General features: G+C 41.9%; 1 protein-coding gene across 1 annotated transcript in view; it reads left to right on the top strand.

Moving 5' to 3' along the window:
- The first annotated feature begins 8277 nt into the window (after nucleotides 1–8277).
- Nucleotides 8278–12324, top strand: part of EDNRB (endothelin receptor type B) — a 34155-nt gene continuing 30108 nt past the window's right edge. Inside the window, exon 1 of the mRNA XM_019529769.1 lies at nucleotides 8278–8318. The gene's annotated coding sequence lies outside the window, so the exon portion shown is untranslated. The remainder of the gene's footprint in view (nucleotides 8319–12324) is intronic.

Here is a 12324-nt window from a genome sequence, read left to right on the forward strand (position 1 = left end):
CGGCATATTGCTCATTAAATGACTTTGAGATGCAGCGAAATAAAACATGTCCAAGGTGTTTTAGTTTGCTACCTTACAGCCGCAGAAGGAAACACCAGGCCCCATGCAGCTCAGGGGCTTCCTTTCCACTGAAAGAAAATAAAAAGAGGCATGCCTGACCTTTTTTTTTTTCTCCCTGGAGCCTGCCTGCATGCCTGAGCTGCGTGGGGGCCTGGTGCTTCCTTCCACTGCTGCAGTGCCCCTAGGACTGCTCAGGCCGGGTGCCTGTGGGCAGGTGCAGCCTGGGGGGGTGCCACCATGGAGGAAACCACTGGCTTCTCCCTGCAACTCAGGGACCACTTGGCCTGCCAGTAACTTGGCCTGCCACCTTCCCACCCCCTCCACCAGAGGCTGTTAAGGATTGAGTCCAAGCCTCATGTACGTGCCATGGGAGTCTACTTCGGTTTAAATTGAAGTGGGTTTTTTAAAAACCGACCACTTCAATTTGGGCAGAATTAAACCAAAGTAAACCCCCATGTCATGTATAAGCAGCCCAACAGAAACAAATTCTCCAGCAGACAATATTTGTCCTTACTTTTATTAGTTACAACTTATGTTTCTCCATTTGGTTCTAAATAGAAACAGGTAGTGATGCCCTGCTAGAGATTCTAGCATTTCTGGCATTTTCTGACATTTCTCTACTGACCAAAAACATAAGGTATTGAAAAGTACACAGGATAGCATCCTGAGTTCCCAAACTACTTTAGAAAAACATCTAAAATGTAGCTACCAATGAAAACTGAAACCAAACTACAAATTGTATGATGTAATACAAGTTGCCACAGCTTTTTCATTTCCTGTACCCATTGAATGTATGACTGTGCTTGGAAAAGTAACCATCTACAATTGGCACATTATTCAGAGTAGAGCTGCTCTTGGTGTGTGTTCTGAATAATACTTGTTTGCTTTCACATCAAATTTTGTTTGACTGCCTTTCACTCTCATAAGCATTACAAAGGCAGTGCAACTAAGGGAGAATGAGATTTTCTATCCTGTGCAATTTCTACAGAATTATTTACTGATTTCCAATCAAATATACTTGTGAACTTGAGTTCATATCAGGCTGTTGGTTTTGGTCACATGTTATTGTTTAAAGTACACTGAAGACTGAGTTTATCTGTACTTCCAAGCAGGTAGCCAGGAAAGAGATCATCCTGCAGAGAGTCCTGTGAGGAAAATAGTTGGGTTTAAAACATTGAGCTGTACCTAAAGGCAATGGCCCAAGATGAATTTGGGCCATTGTTTGCTGAGTTTTTTTGTGGCCAGTGAGGCAAATGTCAGCTCATTTGGTCTCACTGATTGGATGAAACATAAAAGTTATGGAGTAGGTATTTCAGAGACTTGAGGACGATTCAGCTGTGGTCATTATTCCTAAATTATCAAGGAGATGCTGAAAGATCAACAGGAGCAACTGACTGTGCTTAAGGAGCAGCATCATTTTGTCCTCAGGGTCTTGCATCCAGTCATGGTCAGCAAAAGAAGACAAAAGTATTTGAGGGGAATGAGGACTGGGGTCCAGCCAGCAGCGTGTTATGATGGTAGATGCATGAGGCATGCACTTAGATTTTCCCCACCACACACACACTTATGAACTGTAACTTTATAGATCAATCTGTTGTGAAAAGTGCCAAAGAAACAAGAAAGTCCGTAAACTGAGGCATGCTGCAGTTAGGTTTGTAGGACTGCAGGAAAGATAGGTAACTAGAGGCATAGAACATGGCTGTCCAGCAGCGAACACAAACTGCACGTGATAAAAGTAATGTGAAACCTCTGGAATGAAGGGATGTACTCAACTGAGTTAAGGTACAGAACCTGGTCCTGCTCTAACCTTGGAAACCTGCAAGCATGGGGATCTTCATGTAATAAATTCATGTAAGATCCAGGACTCTGCAATAAGAAAGTGGGAGAAAAGGAAAAAAAATGAAAACAGAGTTCTACATGGAGAGCTGCCAGGAATTAATAAATTAACTCTAGGGAAAGACTCCATGGATCTAGGGTCAGAGCTCCAAAAAGTACTTGGGACACTACAAGAAGAAATGTCTGAGAAGTGAGATTTAATATCTGTGTGAAAGAGTTGAAGGATGAGAAGATATTTTTCAGAGAGAAGCTGACAAATAAAGAAGACAAAGAGAAACTGAAAGAACTAGATTTCTGACTTTTGCTAGCAGGTAGATTTGGACAAACTAAAGTTCCAGGCCTAAGATGGTATGGGCAGAGCAGGAAAAGTAAATAGCAAAATCAGACCATCAGCCTGGAAAAGGGCAGGAAGGAGTTGGAACCTGTACTTCTGGATTGAAAGAATCTAATGTATGGGGATGTGATCATTCTAGGGCAGAAACTCAAAAGGAAATAAAAGCCATCTCCTTTATCAGAGCAACTTCCAACAAAAAACAGGAACCATTAAACCAGGGGCAACACGTAGGGGGTGCACATGGGTGCACGTGTACCCACTAAGCAAGGCGGTGCACCCCCTACAGAAAGGCGCCTCTGACACCACTGGCAGCATCTGCAGGCAGTCTGTGATCCCAGCTGGCTGCTGCCAACACTGCTGGTGGCATCTGTAAGTGGTCACCGACCCCTGGCTGGCACTCACTTCTCCCCACCGACAGTGCTAGCGGCATCTGCAGAAGCTCCCCCACTTACTGCCACATGCTCCTGCTGCCACCGTGCCCTTCCAGCTGCCGGGGGCACACATTGTTTATGCATTAAATAATATACATGGAGGTTAAGGACCTAATGAATCCAAAAACACAGCCTGAGAAAATATTTCTAAGTTCGAGAAATGTGTTACTGAGTTCTGGGAATACAAATGTGTTTTTGAACAGCAAATAGCTATGATGAAAAGGTGCTAGAGGTAGAGGCTAGACTCCTAGGTGAGGGCAATGCCACATACTCTGGCAGTGAAAATTCATAGCAACAGAAGGTAGAGAAGGCTCCATTTCAGAGAATATTGGCCCAACACTAAGAATGCATGTGACCAGGACACTAAAACACCTATGAGGATGTACAAGGCTGAGGGCTAAGAAACAGGCAATTCTGCATTCCAGGTCAACACAGAAGAAACAAGGGACAAATTGGATCTCTGTGTAAAAGAGTGGAAGGCCACCAAGAGAATGGGCATCCTTCAGCTCCAAAAACAAGGTTGTACACAAAGTGGATACAGAAGTGATGGCGGTAGCCCCTATAGCTACCTAGCAAAGTGGAGACCTTGGGGGATCAGGAGCTGCAAGAGGAGCTGTGTTCAAGTCATCTCACAACTTAGTAACATATACAGACTAAATTGAGAGAGTGCTTGCAGGAAACAGAAGAAACATGCTCCTCAATGAATGTGAGAAATAGAGGCAAGGGTTATTATGTTTTTTGACTGAAACTTTAAAAAGTAGTAAGAACAGGTGAGTGAATCATAATCAGGTACCTGGTTTTCTCTGATTAAAAAAAAATGCCCAATTGTCGGTTTAAAAGAAGTAAACTGAAAGCCATATTTTTCCAGAATTAAAATGAAACTCCTCTAAGATATAAATATAGTGGTGTTTCATTTTAATCATGGAAAAATGTGGATTTGTGGTTACTTTTTTTTAACAAAAATTGGGGATTTTTTTATCAAAGAAAACCAGGATCTCTGGTTATAATGCTAGGGGATCCAAATAATGGCATGGTCCTGGCAACTGATGTTCTATAAAGACTGCGAGTGTATCTGTTTGAGTGAGCCGCATTTCTAAAGGCAAGGAAGCAACATAATACCAATCTCATTCTAGGGAAAATCCAACCTCAATGACTATGTTGGTATAAAGTAAGAGAACAAGGATGTATCTACAGTCAGATCCAAATCCTGGATAGCTAATGAGTAGCAAGCTCTAGGGAGCAGCCAGGTAGGAGGGCTGAGAGTGCAGCATGGACAAGAGTGGTTTTTAAAAAATGAAAAGGCCGCATGGCCTGATTTATATTCAGGAGATTGTTTGTCAAAAGTTTCTGGGCCAATGGGCAAACCCAACGGTTTACATTTATCGCACATTGTTTCAAAGGTAATAAAGCTGTACAGATACGGGTATTTATTTTTGCCTTTTTGATTAGTGAGGTGCACATAAATGAGAACACCTGTCCTACCTTTTGGTTGGTTGGCTATATGTAAGCAAAAAACGGTCTTGAGCTACTTTTGTATTTCACCAGTCTTAGTGGCAGCTGGCACAGGTTAGCACACCTTCAGAGCTGTCCCCATATCTGCTAGAAGCTAGCAAAAGCCCTTGGAGTTGCATTCTGGTCATATGTGCCATGCCCCTATAGGTGGGGAGTCAACGTAACTGTTTTTTGACACTGAGGGACTCACCAGCTGTCTTTTTAGACTAGATTTAAGTCCTCTGGCACCACAAAAATAGTATAAAGGGAATCTAGAAGAAGGATTCGGCCCTTTAGAGTAGATATTGAGTTTTAAAAAAATAATAGGAAACAATTTTTTCCCAACTGCAAACTACAAATATTTCAAGTGGATTCACTGAAATATAATAAATATGAAATACTGCAAAAGCATTGTGAAACTTTCTTTTTGGAGTAGACCCATGTAAACCAATTAAATGATAGTGCTAACTGTAGACCAAGAAGGAAATAATGCATTTTTTAAAAAGATTATAAAAAAAGTATATGACTTAAAACCTGCATTAAACGATATTTGATATAAAATACATTTTACTACAATTGTTATGCCTTTGTGACACAAGTATTTTTTAGAAAAAATAATGGAATTCCATAGTCTGAAGCCAAGGTTGCCATAGCAATGTCAGTAACAAAGTCATGGTTTTGAAGCTGTCTTCAGGGTCATTTTCTATAAAAACAGTATCTGGAGATAGAATTCTTGTTTCTCCTTGGCTAACTGTGTGTAGTCCTCTAGTACTAAATATAGATGTGTCTGCAATTCACACTTGGAGTTTGAGTCTTTACCATATAAGGGGAGGAGTAGGTGTTACTCTATAACTATGAGGGTTTGGTTTTTTTTAATTGGTGGAGACTAACTTGTTATAAGTCTTCCAATATCAACAATAGTACATAGCTGGGTGTGTTAAATATTACAAAAACTAAGTACTGAGCATCATGTGTACCTGATGAAAGGGATCCTGGTTTTCTCTGATAAAAAATCCCCAACATTCAGATTTTAAAAAGTAATCCAAAATCCACATTTTTCCATGATCAAAATGAAACTATACTTATATAGTGATGTTATATATGTGTGTGTGCGTGCATGCATGTGTGTGTGTGTATATTAGTGTTTCATTTTGATCATGGAAAAATGTATTTTGGGTTACTATTTTAATCTGAAAATTGGGGATTTTTTTATCAGAGAAAATGAAGATCCCTTCTGATGAGCCACTTAGAAGACGAGTAGCTACAATAAATGGAGAGTGTCTATGGAGGAATATAAATGTATGTAGCTATAATGTCTGAGCCTTTAGCAGTATCTTGAAAGACATGGGTTTTTTACTTCATATCAAGAAAAACAATTGAGGCAGCATCAAGATGGCAAATTCCAGCATCTGGAATTTAAAAATACACTGGTAGAAGTAATGAAAATCATCTTTTTCTAACTGAAAAGTGCCTTTTAGGTTTTTCAGATACTCCTTTTTAAGGATATAGTATATATGTCATAGGTGTCTCTGTCCATATGGTAAAAGTGGCATTTTGACAAGAGATCAAGAGATATTAAAAGGAAAATATATTGCATTTTGGAGGATTCTTTTGAATTTAAATGTAATTGAGAAGATAAATTAATGTTTGAATTCAGACATACTGAAGGGGGGAGTCATGGGTCGCCTTCGAGTTTAGGTCTCCAGTTTCCAGTGTCAAAGTGGGAGGATTAATATTTGACATTTGCCATCATGTCCCCACCTCTTCCCTAGCATGTGGAGAATTTTCTGCATCTTCAAGATAAGCATTCTCCGTGCTCTAGTTCCTTATCCAGCAAAAGCAAGTACATCAGAAAACCATAGAACACCAGCATATACCTGTAAGCACTTCAGAAGGTCACTTAGTCCAACATCTTACTCAAGGCAGTATTATCGCTAACTATCCTAGACCATCCCAGACCAATGTATGTCTAACCTGCATTTAAACCCTTCCAGTGTCAGAGAACTCACAGCCTAGAATCTCAAACATAAATCTCCCTTGTTGCAATTTAAACTTACTGTTTCTTGTCCTGTATCTAGTGGACACAAAGAACAGTTAAATAGCAAACACAACAGCATCTTTCTAACAACCTTATTTATACTTAAAGACCATTAACAAATCTCCTGTCAACCTTCTCTAGATTAAATTATTCTAGTTCTTCCAACCTCTCTTCATATGTCCTAGTGTCTAGACCTTTAATCATCTGCTGCCCTCCTCTAGACATTTTCTAATATGACCAGATTTCTGAAGGACCGATGCCTAAAACTGGATAACATTTTCCAAGTGAAGCCTCACCAATGCAGAATGAAGTGGGACAGTTACTTCTCATAATTAGTGATTAAAGCACTTGCCTTACAAGCAGGAAAAACAGGTTCCAAATCACTCTGGTTATAGGGGGCAAGAACCTGATTCTCAATCCCTGATCAAATGCCTTATTAGGCAATTGGGATAAAAGAACCATCTTCTTCCTCCTTTGATACCAGCTACTGATTCCTGCAATAAAGGTTTTGGGACTTCAAATCATTAATTGGGGTGCCAAATATTATCAGGTCAAGGATACATCCCTGGAGAATTCCTTCCCACCTTGACTTTGAGCTGTTGAGCACAATTATCCAACCAGTAATGCACATACTTTATAATAGTTTCATCTAGCCTGTTTTTCCTCAGCTTACTTATAAGCTGATGCCATGTGAGACAACATCAGAGGCCTGCTAAAGTTGATGTGGTAGCTGTGATGGTCCAAAAATTATGTGAGGGGCAAGGATTTCTTAGGGTGATATAATATTTCGGTCCACTTATGACGTTTAGATACAGTTAGACAAGTTTTGGAATGCAAGACTTTCTTCCTCAAGTGACCTCCTAGGAGGACAACTGATGATGAATTTGACTAATGGGTCCCAACAGATACTCGAATTCCAATGGGAGTTGTTGAACACACTGCTTGTTCTGCACTGGTCCAATAAATAGTGTCCTGAATTATTTGAACAAAACTACAGCAGGTTTTCCCTCTCTCAGAGTTGCCTTCTGTATCCTTTCCTTTAAGAGAGAGTGATCCAGTATATCAGATTGTAGCTACAGTAAATTAAATCAAATGTAGTTACTCCAATTTCAAAATTTGGATTTTCTCTCTTCAGGCTGGGGAAATAAAACATTTATACGTGTCAGATTTAATTTAATCCTAGAGCATAGGGAAAAGATGAAATACCCCTGCTATAATTTAATAACAGGTCTATAAGGACTCAAGGATCAATCCTGTAAAACTACTCACTCAAGTTGGCTTTGATTTGGGGACTATTTGATTAGGATTATTCAAATAAATAATGACTATTCACTTAAATAAATGTTTCTTTTAACACAACTATGATTCATTCGTTCAAAGTTCTGTGCAAGAGATGCCAGTTTTACTTCCATTGAAGAAATTCTTTATGATACCTAACGCTCTGTTATCTCTCTCTCTTCACTTACATAGACACATATAAGTCTCTGGTTTCATTTCAGACTATTTTAGTGAGGATACTATGTTGCTACAGTACTTGGATGATGAAAGAGATACTGTAATCGATGGTCTCAAGAGTATCAGTATTACTGTTCTACACATTGTAACTGAAAGTCTATCACTGATTTATAGAAGTTGCAGGGCTTTGTAGAATGAGAGACTAAGCATGGGTTTCAACACTTTTTTCAAACTGAAACAAAGAGGCATATATTATTTATCCATATAATCTTTCCAACATTCAACCGTGTCAAGATATGAAATTGCAAAATGATACTTAAACATCTGAAATTGCAGTAGTACATTATGTGGATTTTCTTAAAATTCCCACCAGTAATTTTACTAAAGTAACATTTTAATATTCTGTTTTAATTGTTTTCTATCTGGAATTTATTTTTTGTGCATATTCATAGCTCATTCTGGAATGATCTTGTTCCTGTTGCACTTAACAGACACTGACTTCAATAAAAGAAAGAGCAGGAACAACTGGGGGGAGATTTTTTTAAGTTAAGGTGTCCAGAAATGCAGGTAGATACTTAATAGAATTTTCAAAAGCACATTGGCACTTAAATATTCAATTTTAAAAGGGGTCTAGACATTTAAAGGTCTAATCCCATTCCCATCAAAGTCTACTGCAAGATCACCACTGACTTCAGTGAATATAGGACTAGTTCAATATAATGATTCTTTAGGGGATGGAAGGATATTGTAGTTACCATAATCTTGGCTAGGATGGATGGTTAATGCCACAACTGAACCAGTATGAAAATCCGTCTGATTTTCCATGAGTAGCTCTGTATATTTTACATGAATATATTCTATGCCCACTCTGTTTAACAGTTCCAAGGATGTCATATCATGGCTAGTTACTTTTGATAAAGCAATATTTGCCTGAGAATTAAGACTGTAATTCTGGGAATGTTTAGAAACCAGTGTGATGGAATTCATACAACGTAAAGGACATCATAAAATGAATACCCTGCAGTTTGGAGAATCTTTTAGTTAAATGATGTATTCTTAGGTATTTTCTACAGAATTCAAGTAATTTCTGTCTATAGAAAATGAAGCTTTTCTTATACAAAATTGCATGATGCAGGAAAAAAATGTATCCAGACACACTGACAAAAGAATGTGAAATCTCCACTAATACTATCAGTTCATTTCAGTGAGGTGTATACGTCATGGTTTAGTTACAAGAGACCCTTTAACAACACTCGCTTGGAGTTAAAGATGCTTTTGCCTCTTTTCCTTCTGCTATTCATGTTCCTTGTTAGTGAAGAAGCTATTAAGTTGCTTGCCAAATCATCAAGCTGCTCCTAAAGAGCAGTATATTAAAAACTTTTCTCAGCATTCAAGTTGGAAAGAGTTATCCTTGCAATCCCACCTAATTCCTATGAAATGGTTCTTCCTTTTCCATATTCATCTCATAGACAGGACTTCAAAAAGAAGGGTGGTTCATTTAACCAATAATATTACCTTGCTTATCCTAGGAATCTTCACTCTCAGTTTTCTCATCATTGGTGATACTACTTTACAAGTGATAGCAACTGTAGAAACGCTAGTGTGGCCACAGTGGTGGCAGCCAGTGACATTTTAATCACATGTCCTGTAGACCAGCTTTGAACAGGACTAGAAGACATGATATATCAGCAGCCCTCAAGAGTCCTATCTGCACTGACTAACATTAAGAGCTGTACCAGTGATAGCAAGGGTGGAGCATTCTAGCAACGGTATCTTAGCATAGATGCACTCTATTTCTTCCAGGGGGTAAAAGGTTCTGCATCCTAGCCCTGAACACTTAGCAGTTAGTTTTTTCAATTAAAAGCCCCTCAGTGTTAAAACTATAAGATTAAAAATACATTGATTCACAAATTTGTGACAAAAATTCTAATTTACCAGACATGTCACTCATCCAGTACAGTGCTACCTAGTAGGCAATTGAAAAAGATCTTGTTAAACTCCACATAGTCCAAAACATTAATGGAATTACTTCAGTATAATGCCAGTGTAAATGAGGAAGGGATATACCCTGTGGTGTAACTAAAGCAAATTAGCATCCATTACTCAAGCAAGTCATTCAGCCCTGTCACTTGTCTCCCTTGCTCCGCTCTTCACCTGTGTCCACCTTAGGTGCTTTATGGTTATGTCATAATGTCACCACCTGATGACTATGGTGTTGCGGGGTAGTGGGGGGGCTTAAGAAAGATCAGAGAAGATGTTTTTGTGGCTCTTTTAGGCAAATGATTGCCTGCTGATACAGGAATATAGTGGTCCAAGAAGCATCTGCCAGTGTCATGTTCCTCCCTGAACTCTACATTGCTGGAAAACAGAATTGACTTTGGTAATTTCATTTACAAATAAAACTGGGAAGAAGAAAGATCCAGAGACAAACAGAAGCAAGACTATGGAAACATTATTTAAAACTCAGTTTATACAGTGTTTTCCTGAAAAAGTAAGTACAAGTCATAATATATGTGAATGAGTCACTTACATAAATTAAGAGTAGAGATGTATATGAAAAACTTTGGCCTACAACCTATTTTAAAAGTGAAGCTAGAGAAAGCAGCATGACTGTGAGAAAAGGATATTTAAACTGAAAACCACTTAAGTAAACATAAACTTCCTCCCAGCTTTCAGACTGTTGGGGACTTTTAGAAAGACGTCTCCTAAGCCTGTATGCCTCCAAAACTCTATGAACGAGCCATGGGACTGGAGTCATCATTTTAGACCAGGCTTTAAAGCTGCCTGAATTGCTAAACAGACTGCAATTGCTAATCGGAACTGGATTGCTAATCAGAATGGGACAGCTGTGATTTCCCATAAATCCAAGTGTAATAATAAGTGCTGTAATAAATGTTTCCTACATGTCATCCCTCAGTGCTTTGAGGGGGGCATGGAGGATTGTCATGGTACCAAACCTGCATTCCTTTCTCAAGCAAAACTCTCATCATTTTAGCCTCTCACAAATACAAACCAGGTCCAGAGGACAGGAGGTGGAGGTAGCAAGGTAACACCACCCACTTGTACTAGAAGCCAGGAAGACCCCCGGAGTGTGGGTTAGAATAGTCCAGGGGACAATTCCCAACAAAATGTGAGCAGGGCAGCAGGGCTAAAGGTGCTTAGCACAAGGTGATCTCCAATGCTAAAAGAAACTATGTGCATCTACATGTGCTATTAATACACAGTAAGGTTACTGGGTATTTGAAAAGGTGCAGTAAACTGCTCCTGGGAAAGGACCTACACTAGAGCAGTTGACATCAGGGATGTTCCTGCCCCCTGACCTGCTCTGCCCCATTGTAGTAGCCAGGGGGAGCTCCAGGCTCCCCCAGGATGCCAGCCTTTGGCTGGCAGGGGGCAGGAGGCTGGTCCCAACCCTCACAAGAGGGGCAAGATCTTTCCTGGCAGCCATGACTGCTGTGTCCCAGCCATGTGGGGATCAGACCCAATCTCCAAATGGCCAAGAGAAGCATCCCTGCCTGGTGGGGACAGCCATGTGGGGATCGGGAGGGTCACAATGGAGAGGCTTCTCCACCCAACAGGGACCCTGCCTGGTAGTCATGTGGGGACCAGGACCCTCCTGATCCCCACATAGCTGTCCCCACCAGGCACAGATGCCTCTCCTGAACAAGTAGTGATCAGGACCCTCTCAATCCCTACAGGGCTGCCAGGCCGCGTCCCCAAGGGGCAGGGACACCTCTCCTGGCCATCTGGGGATCAGATACCTACTTGTTCTCCGCTTGGCTGAAATGCAGCAGTTCCAGCTGCCGGGACAGCTATCTCAGCCATGTGGTCCCGACCCCCATGTGGCGAGGAAACTGGGGTTAGAAAGGACCTCAGGAGGGCATCGAATCCAGCCCCCTGCTCAACGCAGGGCCATCACCAACTAGATCATCCCAGCCAGAGCTTTGTCAAGCCTTAAAACCTCCAAGGACCGAGACTCCACCGCCTTTCTCCATAACGCAGTCCAGTGCTTCACCACCCTCCTAGTGAGAAAGCTTTTCCTAAAATACCTGCCCTAAGCCCCCCTGGCTGCAGCTGGAGACCCTTGCTCCTTGTCCTGTCATCTACCCCCGGTTCTCTGGAAGCCCCAGTCAGGGAAGTGAAGGCTGCTCTCAGCCCCCCGCCCTCTCTTCTGCAGGGACCAGCAAAGCCCCCGGCCCCCTCATGCCTGCAGCGGGCAAGACAGGCTGATGCTCTCCAGGCATCTCGGGGAGGGACTCGCGTGTGCGTGCCCGGGGGCTGGCTCTGGAGGAGGGAGCGGGCGGAGTTTGGCAGTGATTGATGGCCGAGATGCCATTGAATGAGCCGGGAAGGGGGTGGAGGAGGGGGTCTTGTCCAATTTGCTGCGGTTTAGACACAGCCCGCCAGCAAGGAGCGGCTGGCCGGGCGCTGACAGCCGCTCGGGCGTCTCGCCAACGCCAGTCGCTGCCGCCGCTGCTGCTGCTGCTGCCGCTGCCTCAGAGCAGCGCCCCGGGTGAGCGGCGCCCTGCACCTGAGGGGGCCCGGCCGGCTCATCCCGGGCTCTGGGTCAGGTCGCAGCCACCATGCCCCAGCCCGGCCTCGCGGGGCTCCTGCTGCTGGTGCTGCTGGTGCTGCCGGGCGGCGGCGAGGCGCAGGAGCCGCGGCGCCTGCGGGGCATC

The sequence above is a fragment of the Crocodylus porosus genome, unplaced genomic scaffold (assembly GCF_001723895.1).
Source record: "Crocodylus porosus isolate Cpor-Errol unplaced genomic scaffold, CroPor_comp1, whole genome shotgun sequence".
In the NCBI taxonomy this organism is placed as follows: domain Eukaryota; kingdom Metazoa; phylum Chordata; order Crocodylia; family Crocodylidae; genus Crocodylus; species Crocodylus porosus.